This window comes from Diachasmimorpha longicaudata, chromosome 5, assembly GCF_034640455.1.
Source record: "Diachasmimorpha longicaudata isolate KC_UGA_2023 chromosome 5, iyDiaLong2, whole genome shotgun sequence".
Lineage (NCBI taxonomy): Eukaryota > Metazoa > Arthropoda > Insecta > Hymenoptera > Braconidae > Diachasmimorpha > Diachasmimorpha longicaudata.
Genome location: NC_087229.1, coordinates 6,029,169 through 6,043,087, shown reverse-complemented (window position 1 = coordinate 6,043,087; position 13,919 = coordinate 6,029,169). Strand labels below are relative to the sequence as shown.

Here is a 13,919-nt window from a genome sequence, read left to right as displayed (position 1 = left end):
CCAGAGAAACGCGAGAGAATAGACGTCAGTGAAAATATATCTCGGCGTGGAATTTTGCTGGAGGAATAATAGCATCCTTTCCAGCTCTCTTTCACCCTCTCTCTGCTCTCCTCCCTCCCCCTCCCCAGCCACCCACCCGCCCACCACCACTGGAAAAGTACATATTTATACGAATCCAGGTGCCAGGGGATGGATGCATCCTCACTACAGACGTGTATACCCAGCACTTGGAAGCGAGCCACTGGCCCTTCCTCTCACCCCCCTACCGTTCAACCCCATCGTTCGATGTACACAGGTCTCGAACAGACGGTCCGGAGTGCAGAGGCGGCTGTGTGGAGCGGTTGATCGATGCTTCAAAGTTGTGCTTTTCATTTCGTATACAACTCACACCCCCCACCCCTGAAGGAGGGAGGATGAGAGGAGGAGGAAGCGCCGCGGAACTTGAACACACTCAGAATCGTGACTGAAATGGCAATTTTTACGGAACTAAAAGTTATCCACATTCTTTTTTTACCCGCCCATGATATTTCCGTTTATGATAGTTTTTTGTTGGTGCACAGAGGTGGAAGGGGAAACTATATTTTGCAGAAGTCAGAGGGGGTAAAATTGCGGAGTTCTTGGATGATATTGTGGGCTGACAAATAGGGGTTGAGATTGGTGAGCTATTTGATTTGTTTTTTTATTTTATTGTCTCGGGAATGTGAGGGGAATTTTTGGGAGGATTTTGAGGAATACGAGATTAAGGGTCGGTATCTCCTCATTGTGGAAGTTCTGTACAATTTCTCGAGGGGGGAAATTTCATTATTTGCGCATAAGCCGAAGCGGTAAATGATGTTCGTACCACGGAATGTAAAATAAAGGATTTCTATCTCAGGTGAAAAAATTATTTTTCCCTAAACTACCGGTTCCAACTGAAACTTGGAACATAACTCATTGATATTTCTTGTCATTGATAAGACTATTTTTAATTGAATTTTTCCCCTCGTTATTTTTCCATTTTTCGTCCTTCCTCCCTTCCTTTATTACCACTGGAGATCGACGGACAACGGAAACGGAATCTTTATCATTACGATTGGAGGGTATGGGCTCATGCATTTAATCGTGATCGTAAATCTCGCATCAGTCTCGCGATGAAAATCCGAGTGCGCTTTCTCCTCTAGTGCGTACCAACTATGCGCTGTGAGTTTATTGCGTCACTTAAAGGGAGCATCGCCGGGGAAGGTAATCTCATACGGCAAACGGCCAGCGAGACAAATGCAAGATTGGATTTCCACCAGGATTTTACGTGGATTTTTCCAGGTCTCATAGCATTCACATACCAGCACCGAAACTTTTCCCAAACGCTAAGGAAATTTTTGCGATAATTGCGAAGAAAAACCGGTACTGAGATACTAATTTTTTTGGCTAAGTCCAAATTCTGACATTTTACTGTCATAGAACAGTACTATTTTCCAAATATTACCATATCATCCAATTGTTTGTATTGAACTGCAATAAAATAATAGTTACCCAGATTGTATATAATATTACCCGAATTCTCTCGTATTAGTGTACAGACAACTATAACCCGAGTGGAAGAACCTGTCGCCGGAAAAGGAGAAATCGAAATCGAGAATTGCTTTCCTGTGGTTACATTACCAAGTTGACGCCAGAGCGGAAAGGGGTTGGGGATTACGAGGCTTCGTTTCAGTTCATTTAATCGCGGTTTCTGGATTAATTCGCTGTGTATATCCCCCTTCGGATGTACGAAGTTACGAGGCTACGGTGCGCATTTCCTGCATTCGTCTCACTTCGTCGTTCGTCGCATGAACAACGGAAGGGGGTGAAGGGGATGTATTCGATTTTTTTTTTCATCTTAGAAATTATTCGGCGACTGATTCCCCATAAAATATTGGACCTATAATTTACGCTAAACATTTAAAACGTAACAAAAAACATCTGAAATTAATGTGTGATATCAATTGCCATTAAATGCCGACTCATTAATATATAGAATCGTTCACATAGGCCATCATCATTATCATCCCCCCTCCCCCCACCCCTTCCTCCTACTCGGCCATTTCCACATAATCCAACTGACGCTTAAATCGTCTTACTTTGCCTCCACAAGTTTATAACAGTATTAAGGATAAAGGGGAAAGGTGGGGGTTAGGGGTTAAGAATTCTTGGAGAGGTGGGTTATATCTTATAGCAACTTAGCACTTGAATACCATACGTCGTTTTAATTCTTGGGGCAGTTTAGGTGAGGTTAAAGCCATTCGAGAATAATAATTCAAGTTGGGATTACCGTGCAGTTTGAGTTGCATTCCTCGGGTGAAAATGCTAATTCAGAGTGCGAGAGAATCGATTTTATTCTAACGTACTAGAACGATAAACTCTCTTAAACTGAAAAAATAAACTGAAAAGGATAATGGAGATTAAAGATGCAGTTTAACGTGTCCATAATACTGTCGTTAAGTTCCATCGTGTTGATTTTCTTTTGGAGGAATATAAATAAATATCGATAGGAATAGAGATCGGAGAGGGAATTTTTCAAAATGTTATAGGATACATTTCTGGACTTGGAACGAATACAGTTGTGCAGGGATACCACAGCATAAACACATCGAGAAAATACTCGGGAAATTTCTGCTTGTATACGCAGCATTCACGGGGAAGTAAAAAATTATGTAAAATTATTCCTCGCGGTAAATCTCCTAATTATTTCCCTCAATTTTTTTTCAAGTGCCGACGGAAGACAATTACCTTAACTGACATCCATTGACATAATTAAATATCCTTTCTTCGCGTGAATGCAGTGCACAACCACAGAATTTCCCTCTGTCACTCTTCAATGGGGACGGAAAAAAGTATATCTTCATGGTTCAATCGCGTGACATTATGTCATTTGCAGCATTTTAGGTAGTTCAAGGGGTGACGGTGGTTTTATTGCAATTATTTCTGACTACTGGGATTATTGGGCGGAGGAAATGTAGTGGGGATGAACTGGTATCGGTTATTTTGTACATGGGACAATGTGTGGGAGTAACTAACACACTCGCCAAATGGTTGTTGTATTGCCAACTCAAATGGAATGGGGGATGTTACTCGTATTGTGTAATATAGCATGGGAAGGGTGGGTGCAACGTCACTCCGCGGTATCACCTTGTCACTTCAGGCTGGAGGTGAACAATTTAAAATATAATATCTCGTTATCGGGGAGAGAAAAAATTGCAGAAAAATAGGGAGGGAAATTTTTTCAATGCTGACTCGTGCGTTATTCGCCTTCTACGTGCGCTGCAGTTTAAAATGCTGTCCGAAATATATGTGGTGTACATTTAATGTCACTGAGTACAATATCCCGGGTAGAATTCTCAGGTGATGAGGAACGGGCCAGCGTTGGCCCCTGGCTGACCGAATGTCAATAGTCTTTTAACGAGTCTTTTCCAAAAGTTGCATATGTCCTAAATCGGAATAAAGATTGTGTCATTTGATTAAATAGTGAAAGTTATTTATTCTTTATAGCACATACTGAAATTGCTCAACATTTCCAAGATAATTCTGTATGCCATTCCCAGAAATAAATACGCAAGCGGCAATGAAATTAGATTCCCCCCAAAAAAACCCACCATTTATCGAATATCGGTGAAACCTCATGAAATAACGTTTGGGTGATGTATCAAGAGCCACCGGAAATTAACTGCCCCGAAATAAGGTCGACTAGCTCGGAGGAAAGAAAAGACAAAAACATCATAAAAGCTCCGGGGAGTGCTCCACCAACCACCACTCAGCTTGGAATTCTACGTATTGTTAGCAGCGACTCGAACAGATCCAAGAGATATTGAAATGATTTGTTCTTGAAATTCAAACCTCCCGAGAGAAATCAGAATCCCCAACGCTAATTTATTGGTCAGCATAAATGTCCATTTCCTACGTCGTAAATGTATTTTAATTGCCCCATTACTCAACTGTCGTATGTTCTTTCCATTAATACCTTCCTGGCATGTGCCACACCTACGGAAATTGAAAATTTTATTATCAAGAGACATTAATCTTAATTTCAGAGGACGTTCCAGTTATTTTATTTATTAATGAGAATTTAATTGGGAAAACTAGCACGATATCCCAAGAGTAATGAATCCACAAGTTTGATTATGTCTCAGCATTATACTCGGATCAAATTTAGTCAAAAGTAAAACCTCCACGATTCAGGCGCCTTCATGTAGAAAAAATCCAGGAACAATTACCATGCTGACAGGATAAAATGGATTAATTTCCAGCGACCCAGAAAAATTAACAAAAAATTCCAACAGCTGGAGGACAATGCCAAGCGACTACAAATCCCTGTGGCACACATCCTAAAATACTCAATCCTTTGTTTCCATTAGAAAATCAGGAAATGGACAATGGAAACCACGAACAATCAATATATGAGACTATTGTATACCCCCTAAATTCCTCATTTCCAATTTTCTTTTTTAATCCTCTAATGTACTCCCCATCCTAAACAAATAAGCACCTCAGGATATTTGGTGCCTCCTAAACTCCCACTCCTCAATCTTTCTCTATTCCGGCATTTTTTAAACTCATGTTCCGTAGAGGAACTCTCCCTTCGCCTCAGTTCCAAATCACCTTCCCATCTTTCAACACCTCAAAAAAATTAAGAGTCTCATTTGAAGAATAAATTATTCTGTGAACACTATTACGAGAAAAGAACTTTTAACTGGCCTTTCCTATACATTAGGGTGTATAGAGAGTCGACACATTCAAACTGATCTCAGAACGAGTCAAATTATGTTATAATAATTCAAATAAATAAATCGTAAACTTTGAATTATTTCATTATCACACGGGACATCACCGAAATTCAACATGGGGACTTCACAGCTTATTTGGAAGTGCAACTATTTTCATATTCTCCTTGAACTCTAGTGGCTGCACATATTTGACTACGAATATCTGCGCCATACAAGGCCCTTCAACCTTCCCTTTTACAATTTCAACACCTACATATACCCCACCCCCTCACCGCCATTTCAAACATCTCATTCATACACAAGTCGAGCAAGTTCCCGCAATCGTCCACGACTTGTACCAACTCCCTCTCACACAACAATCCATTGACATCGCTCGCTATACATCAAAACATTCTCTCGCTTTTGTGAACATTTTCTCTTCCCCTATTTATCGCACTGGTATGAGAAATATCGATAGCTAAATACAATGTACTGTCGCTCACAAAAGGATTTGTGCAAAATAGTTCAAGGGTTTTTCACTCTTCAAAAGAGTCCAGGATTTTTCTTTACATTTTTCCCCATTGGATTTTCTACGATGGCTTGTCACTCGAGTAGCACGACAGACGGAAAATAAGAGACCAATGAACAATGTGGAGTGATTGAAAAAGAATTGCAACTTCCAGACAAGCAATGTTCCAATATTATAAAATAAATTGAAGTTTATGTGATTTCACTCGTCGTATTACAGGAAAATGTGAAACGAGAGTTGATTAGAGGAGATATTTGATTTGATTTGTTACATTGTCGGGGTTTCTCCATTATCGAAGCTCAATGAATACGAAAGTAGTCAGTTATAGTTGCTCTGACACTTCGGGACAGTTTCCAAAAGCGTTTTTTTAAAACATCTCATCGATTTTACACAGTGACAATCAGCCGAATGAAGTTGATAAGGCACGATTGACCTTTGTTAAACGATGTTATCGGTATCTAACTGAGACTTTTCCGATTTTCTCTTCAATATCTAGGGGTGCGTTGTCTACCCTTCTTATCGTTGGTCGCTCGTTCCCGATTTTGGGTACGTTGAAGTCGGGGTGACCTGTTGAGGCCACACTATGAACTTCCCCATAGGCCATTCGCCTATTCCTCATAGGAATTCGATAAGAATCGTTAGAACAGAGTGATATCAACATAATGGTATTGTACTCTATATAAAACAGAAATTTAAATTATTATAATGCGGAGGAGAATTGATTTCACCAAAATCGTTATCAGATTCATGATCAGCGAGCCCGAACACGTCGACTCCAACAAAAAATCTACTGAGTGACAACAAATTTAGCGATTGAAGTGCGATTATGGGGAATTTTACGGAACTGTTACGACATTTTTCCGAGTGTCTCGCGATTTTTATCTGAATCGTCAGTAAAGAATTTTCGTACTGTCACGTAAAATTTCCTAGTCCAGATGATAATGGGGATGTGAACTCCGAGTTCCACGATTTCTACTGAATCTTTCTCTCTGTGTGTGTAATAATTACCCACTTCCGCACCGGTCAGAAACCACCAATCAATCATTCCAACTTATGCAAATAAATTCAATAAGAAAATAATGTTTATAACGTCATCAGTACACATACATCGTACAAAAGCCCCCCTGGATGTTCATTCCCTGATGATAATGGAGGACATAAAGACAGAATGTGGCCCTCTCTAAAGTTCACTGGTGTAATAATGATACCGCCATTAATCTCCCACCCAGAAAATGTAACTAGTACAGTTTTTCCCCCCAGTTTCTCTAACAAAAAAATGAATTTATGTAATGATGATGCAGAAAAGACGAGATCAAAGGAAATTTGACTGCAAATAGCGTTCATACTTTTATCCCTTTTTCCTTTCCCCTCGAGTGACCATGTAACAGCTAGCCTTCTTCACGAACTTTTTTCCTCTACCTTGACTCTGATGCGGTGACAAAAAAAAAGTCAATACGGTGTACTGGTCTCGTACCCTGTAAGAAGACCTCCGGATGAAATGAAAAAAAAATATAAAGATGAAGAGGAGAATGCAGAACATCGAAGGAGTAGATGAAATGAGATCTGCGAAATAATGCGAAGAAGCCAAATCGAATCTAAAGTTGTGCACAGTTTTTCCATTCTTGTTGTCCACATTGAGAGGAAATTGGGAAAATTTTATGAATTTCTTACAACGGAAAAAAACTCCCAAGTGATGAATTGATATTTCACATCTTGTTGAACAGAAATGATGTTGATAAGGAATGTTATTCCTTTAAAATAATGAAACAACAATATTAAAGAACAAAACATTCAAATTAAAGTACTGGACTTTCGAACTAAATGCTAGACATCATTGATTGGAAATTTTTTTTTATTCCGAGAAAGAAAACTTGTAGTCGGCTATAATCACTAATTGCTTTTTAAATATCTCAGTGATTACTTCTAAAACATGTAAAGCATTTCCTTTCCGAAGGGAAGTAAGGTACATAATGAAGAATAATAAATCGCTTGATTATGGAAAAAGCTATTGCGTGTAGACTGTTTATGGCATCACAATGAGAGCTCGTAATTATTGACAAGTTCGCTAGATAGACAGCACTATTCTGGTTTGATTCACTAGATATTATCGTAAGTAATACTGTGACATACATAAAAAAAAAATGGGAATATCTACTTGTCGACACAGAGAGAAATTTTGTATGAACAAAACATCTAATTTTATTAGCTTTGAGGCTTTCCCAGCCACAATTTATACCCGTTTATTTATTTATTTCTATTCGTTATTCCTTTGACGTTGCAAATGTTCTCTTTTTTTTTCATCGACTCCTATCTGCCTAACTCATAGCCTTTACGCCTCCTTTACTCCTCCTTTTTGCCTTCTCTTTCCCTACGGTGCCATGGGACTGACTTTTTCTCCCACTATACTGCATTTACACAAGGGTTGAGGGAAACCATGGAAAACCTCCATCGCACAGTCGGCTGGTTGTGCAGTGTCCCAATGTACCCTTCTGTCACGCTGACTAGAAGGGTACAAAACACTACGCCTCCACACTGGTGCCTTCCGCGCAGTAATTTTTTGACCGAGGGCATGGTGTTCCTAATAAGCGATCACCCATCCAAGTACTAACCCAGCAAATAGTTGCGTACCCTCGATGTCCGCCGAAGCAAAACCTTATTCGCCCAACCCTTACAGTCGGGCTTTATTTATTGTCCGATTGAGAAACATTGCCCTGATAAGAATGAATAATATCTTCGTTATGGCAAATATTACCCTCCCAGAACGGTCATTTTTATCTTGACCCAACGAAAAATTCTAGATTTGGTCAGCAAATTCTTGCCAATACAGTAATTTTTACCGATCACTCATTCTATAATTTCCATAATACCCGTACGATGTAGCATTCGTATTAATATTTGATAACGTTAAAATTGCTGAGTCGCGATATTAGTGGAAAATTACCATTTTTAAATATTTCGTGAATGCTCTCCAGACGAGTAATTTAATATTCTCTCTTACGAAGAAACGAAACACGCAACTCTTTGCTTGTCTGCTGTTGCTGCTTCCGTATTCCGCCTACAACTAAATAAATCTATGCATTTACGCCCTCTAATTCCAACCCCCCTTCTCCCTCATTATCAGCAACCGTTAGTCTTTTGTCCACCCCCCAGAAATCACCTCAAGCCTCAAAACCCTTTTATCCCTCCCAACAGACCGAAACCCCTGTGCACTCTCTCTTTACCACTGCGTTAATATTAAAATTGATGGGTAAAAAAAAAATCCCAGACCGAGGATCGTTAAGGGTTCTCACTGGCGCTGAAAAGCGAGGAAGTTGAAGCACGAAGAGAACTTTGGTCAACTTCTCCCGCCCCGTTTCTGCTTACACTGCGGTTTTCTACACACAGTGCACCATAAAGCTCATCTTTCTAATATTAGTAACAGGATTTTCACTTCTATCTTCACGCTTCATAACACAGAATCAATTTTAACGCGTTATTTAAATTTGTGAGGGGTGAATTAATGACAAAAAGTTGGAATTATTAAAAGTTTTTGCAAGCAAACTCCTGGAATGGATATCGATTGATGATAAATCACAAGTTCTTTTCTTTTTACTCAGCAGTTATCCCCTTTATGATCAAATTAAAGCTCCCCCACAGATAAAATCCGAAAAATACACTCATCACAACGTCGCTTAAACAAAAAAAAAATTAAAATATTATATTTATTCTCCAGGTTAAGGATGTAAGAATCTCTTGCACCATTTTTCGCCACTTGAGAGTGGAACGTCTGTCACGAGACATGAAGGATCCCTCGACCTCAAGGTAGAGACGTTAGATGCTCACCCCAGAACCTAGTCTCGTTATCGATCCTCCACACACTATTCCCCGGTTTAATTTCAAACGAGAGGAAACTCAACTGGTCCCACGAGAGAATTGCATGACGTTACCAATTCTACATGAAACGGGGTGGAAGAACCCATCTATTCTTCGACCAGAAAGCGGTGCATTACAGTTATGGAATAAATCTCGTGGATTAAAATCTATTGCATGCAGTGATCGGCCTATAACATAACTTTTTCAAATCACTACTACATAACTGTCAAATTTTCCACTTGCATTGTGATTATTTTATTTGAATTTATTTGACCTTCTGTTAATATCCACTGGATGCCCTCACGCAATAAATATATAAATATAATTAATATATATTTCGCATATATCTCGTTTTTCATATGCGTCACGTAGATTAACTGGCTCCAATTACTTTCCATTAATTTTAATTGCAATGTCTTGATTGAATATTACTTTTGTGATGAAACTTCTATGTACTATAATTACCCCCCCCCCCCTCCGTATTATAATTTCATATTGGGATTTGTCGATTTATCATTATATATTATACTTGTTCAAGGGCAAAAAAACATTGAGAGGTGAATTATTCATTAATATTTCCGTTGGTTTTCAAGAGACCAAGGAATTACGAGCAAGTGCTGTGTCATAAATTTATGCTAGGTCAGTCATTTAAACCACTAACCTTGATAGACATTTCCTTTATCCGCCTGATGGATCACTCCGTAAATTGAATTGGTTGAATTCTCCGGCATTCTTCCCCACTGAAATCTGTGCAAAACTATTGATTAGTTGATTATCCATTTTGACGAGGCTTTAATAATAGAACTTTCAGGTCTGTAACAACGATTCAGTTTGATAAAATCGGTTAATCTTTCAGGAAGTATTTAAGCCTCAAGGGCACGGATCAAAGAAGCTAACACCATTCACTTGTATCAATAAATTGAGGTAATAATTAAGAAGCCAAGTTTGGCGCTGAACTAAGACCTCTTATCAGTCTATATTTAATTTCTTGTTTAATCTCTCAGATGCTGTAAAAACTTAACGAATGATTTGGAGAAGTAAAAAAATAATGAAGACTTCTTAAAAAATGAAGATCTGAATATCTGTGGACAATTAATTAACATTGTGAGGGACCGGTTCATTTAAACCCCTTACCCGCTGTTGAAACTGATCTTCGGTATAAGAAATCAATGTCATCATCTGCGTTTTTTCATAAACTTTTACCCTCCACATCAAAAACATTCTTTTCGAATTAACTGCATTTGGGTTAACATTGTGAAATGTACGTGGTATGTGTGGTGTACTGAACTCCACAATTCTAGAATAATTACCTCAGATATGTGGAAGAAACAGACAGTGTGACTCGGGCAAAAGTTAGAGTATACGGCGGGCATTCGGTCTCACAATGTTATCTACATAGATATATGGTAATGCCTTAGATTTATGAGGCAAAAATACTTTACGCCAAATGTAAGGTGAAAAAATGCCTCAGATGTGGGGAAGAAAGTTAGAAATGAGACCCCTAACTTATCTAACGACGTGGTCAGTCAAGGTAAGTCGATGTAATTTTTTCTTTTATCATTGGCAGTATCTGCAGATCTATTTTCATGCTATAAATAAGGATTCAACTAAAATTTGGCCATCGTAGTCCTGTTTCGAGGTATATTCCAAGAATTAAACAAGAAGCTGACTCAACTTGACCATTTCAGGATAAACTTAGTTCTAGAGTAAATGCAATCCCCTGATGAATAGCAAACTCTCGGTAATTCCGAAACGTTGGCGCACAGAGAATTCTTCAGTTATCATTTTTATTCTTCAACAAATTTTAATATGACTGGGAGAAATAAACAAGCAAAGATCAAATCCACCGAATTCATCAAACATGTTCGTTGTTTATCTGACTCTCACACCTCCCAAACACTCACCTGACTCTGTAATGACAATTATCTTCTCAGTGTCACCACCCACCATAACCTGACACCACACCCCCCGCCCCCCTCAACTATCACATTTCCACATGACCCGAGAAAGTATTTCACATACTCCAAATTCACGAAAACCTCAGCATCAAAAAAAAAAATCTTTTCACTCCATTAACTCAGTATTTTCTCAATGTTCGCTGTCCCCACGTCACATAAACACGTCCACTCGGGAACAAACCGATCAACTGTTACCACACATGCTCTTGATACCCACGAAAGCGTGTGTGAGTGGTCGGGTTGATTGTTCGATTATAACCGCTCTAATAAACAATTTGGTACTCAACCCTGGCTTGTCAGTTCTCGGGGCAAAGGGACAGTGAAACCGCCTTTTTCACCGTCACATGCATGATTACACTCCACCACCATCAGCACTGTCATCATGTTGCCATTTACATTGGCCCCAATTCGTTGATCCAAATCAATTTTGGTGCACTCTAACCTCAAATTTCTGCATATCAAGTCATATCGTGATCACATCCTCATATCAATTGCATCTATCAGGTGCCGATTGATTCCTCTGGATCACTGATCATTCGTTACATGTAATTTCTGAATCTACTCCGGTGAATCCGCAAATGATGTGATGATTTTTTCGAGTATTTTTTGTGAGTTTTTGAGAAAATTGAGAGGTTACTGGATCTTGGAAGTTATATTACTTGGGTTGCAGTAGCTCGTTCGTTGCAATTGTAGTGGACTGGGGGGATCGTTGCACATGTCCACGATGATACCTGATGCTGGCAAACTGTTGGCTCAAGGCTGTTGCAGTGAGCCACAGCCTCGCGAGACTGCTGACTCCTGTACGCGTTCACAAACTGGTAGCGGCGCTCGAAACTACTCACATTCGAGTCTGCGCGAAGGGCCGCGAGAGGCATTTCAAGGGGACAAAAATTTCTTATCGGAGGAAATCGACGACTAGATATCAGATATTTTTAGGGCGAAGCGAATGAAAAATTAACTGGGATCAGAAGTGAAGGATAATGTGCGCGTTCAGGGTAGAAGGGTACGATTTTTTCACTGAACAAAGTGGAAAGAAACCGAGAAGCGAAATGAGTTTTCACGTATCGCATCCGTTACATTCTGCGATGGAGATCAGTGCAATTCGACGCAATTGAAATTCATTGGCTCAGGTAATGTCATCAAATATTACAGAATAGTTGCATGCGTTCTCAAGGACTAGAAACAAGAAAATTTGTGGATAAATAGATCTAACTAGAATTGATCTGGTAAAATCTATTCACTCATAAAATGACTTTCATGGTCTTAAATAAAAAAAAACCTGAAAGGATGCGTTCTCGGGACCCTTTTCTTATGGTGAATCAGCAGTGATATTCACACGAAAAGAAAAATTATGGAATAGCCCCGTAAACGTGGCGGATATATGTTCCTGGGAAAAAGTACTGAACGTCCTTTGGGAATTGGACTAATGATCAGAAAAATGGCGGGAGCAATCCTCTATTGAACAAAGCAGTGTAACTTTTTTTGCTACTGGAAAAAAATATACTTTAATCACGTATGCTAATGAATGATAATAATAAGAAAAAAATCATTGTTCCTGGAATCTATCTACTACTGTAAATGTATTAAATAGGTCCAAAACGTCCGTCTTTCATATGTAATCTCAATATTTGGAAAACAATTGCAAGATGGCTGTAGTTTGCTTGGCTCCCTGCTGAGATGACGAGAGGGATCTTAATCCCTTGTTGATATTCTTATCCAAATCGTCGGTTCAATGGTCTGAGGCGGCCAATTTTAATTCAGAGCTCATTTAATTTTTTGTAAATAATTTTTTTGTAATTTTTCCATCGCTTAAACCTTCCCCCGAAAAAAATGTTCATCTGCTCCTCCTCACACCCCCTGCCCCAAGTTTGGCAAACACAACAGCCAATCTCCCACTAAAGTAAAAGCCCGGCAATATTAATTACATCGCTAACGAGTATTTTCCGCTGAAAATTCCTGTATTGTTGGCACTGCAGCATCAAATGCATTAGCGAATTACGTAAATCGATATGGAAAAACCAATACGAATGGATGCCAGCATTCCTTTGTACATTGTTTGAGCATTTTTAGTACGCGTGCAACACAAAATTGACTTCGTAATTACGTAAATGAATTTATAGAATTTTCAACAATACTTTACTGTGCTATTCTTCACAGAAACGCAATAGAATTCCTACCGTTTCAGGTATTTATTTACCCAGTGAAAACGAGGAAGGAAGAAATGTCGCTCGAGTTAATGAGATTACAATCTTCATGGAAACTATCGATAATGGTTTTTGCGATCTCAGTGCCAATCTGATTTATGCTGGGAAATTGTAGAAATAAATTCGATGGAATTTGAATTTAAAGAAAGGACCATTGTTTAACTGCGATATAGAAAATATTTTCTCAAAAAAATATTCAAGTATCGCCTGTTCGAAATCCTACGAACACCACAATTATTGCTGCACTCAATATAATAATTCTCCGATGTTGAATACTTTTTACGAAATTAGACCGTAATTTTTAACGTCTCGGAATCCCTGAATTTTCACTTCTAACTCTTCTTGGAATATTTTTCTCCTCATAGCATCATCTATATTACCCTCCACCAGTCAGGAGATGGAATCAATATATCGTTTTCTACAATGCTATATTTAATAATTACCAAATTTATCTAAAAAATCCATTGTCCCTTCATTCTTCTCTCGAAAATGCTTGGAGTTGAAAAAATATCGATGAAATCCACCCATTTTTCTCGAATAGCAAATAAACATTGAGAGCTATTGTATACAAGTTTCTGTCTAGCTGGCACGTTCAGGAGATGCCGAGAATCACATGGAACGCATACAGCAATGCAATTATATGGTCAGAATGTCACTATCG

General features: G+C 38.8%; 1 protein-coding gene across 2 annotated transcripts in view; it reads right to left on the bottom strand.

The window, feature by feature from the left end:
- The window catches only part of LOC135162709 (chondroitin sulfate N-acetylgalactosaminyltransferase 1), a 51,937-nt gene extending 39,544 nt beyond the window's left edge, over positions 1-12,393 (bottom strand). Inside the window, exons 1-2 of one of the 2 annotated variants that reach the window (XM_064121464.1) lie at positions 11,001-12,393; positions 9,758-9,843 (exon numbers count right to left, since the gene is read on the bottom strand). The gene's annotated coding sequence lies outside the window, so the exon portion shown is untranslated. The remainder of the gene's footprint in view (positions 1-9,757; positions 9,844-11,000) is intronic. The other variant, XM_064121465.1, reaches the window with a different exon arrangement.
- Between the last annotated feature and the right edge of the window lie 1,526 nt (positions 12,394-13,919).